This window comes from Diaphorina citri, unplaced genomic scaffold, assembly GCF_000475195.1.
Source record: "Diaphorina citri unplaced genomic scaffold, Diaci psyllid genome assembly version 1.1 scaffold8193, whole genome shotgun sequence".
In the NCBI taxonomy this organism is placed as follows: domain Eukaryota; kingdom Metazoa; phylum Arthropoda; class Insecta; order Hemiptera; family Psyllidae; genus Diaphorina; species Diaphorina citri.
The window spans coordinates 1-3054 of NW_007385569.1; the positions used below are offsets into that span (position 1 = coordinate 1).

Here is a 3054-nt window from a genome sequence, read left to right on the forward strand (position 1 = left end):
TTTAAGGATTGTGAGGCAAGGATAACTAAAAATTTCACGATTCCAAGCAATGTACAAACAAAAGTAAAAGATTATTTACAAATGTAGATTCAGAATTTATTCTCAGCAATGTACAGACAAAATTAAATTTCAATTTATATCTATGGATAAAGTCGGTGTTTATGGTCTAGTCTGGTGAGCAGATCCAATCTCTTCGTTATCTCCAAGAACAGGTACGCCACTCGATAATTTCAGCAGACGATGACTAATGGTGGTAAAGGGTTCAGTATATTCTGGATTGCCGTTTTTTATTGGTTTTGCTCGGGCTTCACGCTTTCCATGCGTACTAAGCAATTATCGTTTTGATTAGATGATGACTAGACCACAACAATCCACAACCTCATAAAATTCATAATTATTCTCCTCCTTCATCTTTTACTTCCTGTAATCTGCGATGCATTACTTGTATTTTGCAATCATTCATATCATTGTTTTGATTTTCTACTTGGGTTTTGAGAATCTTATTTAAATATCATTAGGGGGGGGGGGAATCTCAAGCAACTAGGTACAGTCCTAACTGAGTCATAGACAAATAGACATAGAATAGGAAACATCAGAAAATCAGACCGCAAAATAAAATAATCAATCATTTAGATTTGGACACCATTTCAGTTTCGTGATGAATCCGACGATGTTCTCATTTATTAAGAGCGTGTTTGAATTTTCATATGAAGTGAACGTTCAATAAACGGAATAGCCTCGTCTCAGTGGAACATATCAGGAGATATCTCAATACTACGTGTTCTAGGTAGATTATACAGCCATGAAAAACAATGCCAATCAGTTGAAGGTTCCTACAACAGTTATGTACATCCAGTGAGATAACGACTGTTTGGTTGTCATCGGTATTTAACAACAATGTAATCATGGAAATTAGACATTCCGTCGATAAAATTGAAGGTGGGTAGGTTTACAACGTTAAGCAGCTATGATTATGGCAGAGGAAGATCTCAGGCCCAAAACGAAAGTTTAAGACAGGGCAAGTAAAAAGGAGATAATCAAGGTTGAGAAAAACTTGAGAGAGAAGGGAGCAGGCGTTAGATAAGATAGTATGGAGGGTAAATAATAGACTTATCAATCAAGCAGAAAAATATAGGGACATTTTTCTAGTACTGTCATGAATTTATGATTGAATATTGAACGACCCAGAGTCGATTTGTGATAGTTGAAAATTGATCATACGATTTTATTACACATCATTTCCCTTTGGAGTTTAGTGAAATGAATTCTGATGACGCGACGATGACGATTTAAAAAAAAATCTATGAAAATGTCGTTTGTTTTGCATCAAATGTTGTGAGAATAACCTTTTAAAAACGTTTTTATGATTCACAATCGCATCACAACTGAAGGAGATAAGAGTAAGCTGCATCTCTTTTGTATGATTAACCACTCATACATGGAACTGTAACAATGGAGGTCTCATCGTCCCGAAATCGAAGAGCGAAGGATAGGAGCACAGGATAGGTGAAAGCCAGCCGACCCAAAAACGAACGTTGAATAATTAGGATAAAGTTCGTCCCCGGGGGGAATCGAACCCGCACCCTAGCGCTTACAAGGCAGGTGTGATACCCTCCAAGCAAACTAGGCTGGCTGTCAGTAAAGGTGTGGCCACACATAGTCGACGGGCCGTAGATTATGTGCCGACACACGTTAAGATTACACACTTGTATTAGTTGTAAATGGTAAGTGTCGAAGCCGAGAGGTCCACGAACATGACAGTATAATATGTTATTACCCAGTGTGATTCGCCACTAGTTCCACAATAAAGGTCATTAAGTCATGAGCAACGTAATGGTCAAATGGACTTACATGTCAAAGGCCTCACTCGTTATCTACTGGATACTAGTGCTATTCCTTCACCCAGATAAAACTCCGAGATCAACATGGCTAGTCCAAGGTTCCTTACCTAGAAGTAAGAACAGAGAGACAAATCATAAAATAGACACTTTGTTTTCAATTCAATGGGAACAGGTTTTGCTGAATGCTGAATATAAAATGTAGGTATTAAATACCGAAAAACGGAAAAACCATGAAACTCTGTTTCGTGTTAATATACATTATAGGCCGGGCGGCGGCGTTAAATAAGGGTCCAAAATCTATGAGCACGTTTCCCTCATGTTGAAAATTTTTTAGGTACCAAATTTAATCAATATCGAAAAAAAACGCGCCAGCTCGAGAGAGGACCGGAAACAATACTTAATAAATAAATAAATAAATAAAAAAAACTCTTGACTTTTAGTTTTACAAATTTAAGTCAAGAGTTAAAAAAAAAGTCTAATAAAAGTCAAGAGTTTTTTTTTATTTATTAAGTTATTGAAAGTTTTACCAAGTGTTATTTTGGTCTTATTATAAGTCTAATAAAAGTCAAGAGTTTTTTTTTATTTATTAAGTTATTGAAAGTTTTACCAAGTGTTATTTTGGTCTTATTATAAAGAAAACAAGACCTACTTTTTCGTAAGTACCTACCTACTAGTCATTAAAATTATAAAATAAGTAGGTCCTAGAACTCCTAAATACCATTCTACCTAGTACCTACCAACTGATTTCAAAACGCTGTAATTTTCAGACTGTAGATTTGTAAAAATTATTCAAATTACACGTTTCACGTACTTGCTTAAGTACCTACTTCGAGGTAGGTATAATAGTTACTATCCTAAACAAGTTGAAGATAAGTACCTATTTACATGTGATGAATAGTTGAATACCAAGTGATAAGTAGGTACGTAAGAGTAATTTTTCAGCAATAAAAACGTTCACATACATAACTCTACATTGTGTAACATATGAGGACAAGAAGATAACTTTCGCATGATTATCATATTATATTATTTTATTATCCTATTCTATTTTGATTTTCATAAAAAATATCATCCTGCCAGTTACAAGGTAGGTTTATTTGTAGTTAGATTCTCTTTAGGGTGGAGCTATTTATTTTAGCTATTCAGAAGTTTGTGTCATGGTAGTGAAAAAAACATAATCTAAAAAAAAAAAAAAAAAAAAAAAAAATTTAAT

The 3054-nt window shown here is 34.5% G+C and overlaps 1 long non-coding RNA gene across 1 annotated transcript; it reads right to left on the reverse strand.

Annotated features, from left to right (window-relative positions):
• Window positions 1-1887: 1887 nt before the first annotated feature.
• On the reverse strand, window positions 1888-2693 carry LOC113472770. The gene is made up of 2 exons (XR_003394951.1): window positions 2579-2693; window positions 1888-1948 (listed from the first exon to the last, which is right to left on the reverse strand). It is a non-coding gene; the product is annotated as an uncharacterized LOC113472770 (long non-coding RNA).
• Window positions 2694-3054: the final 361 nt, after the last annotated feature.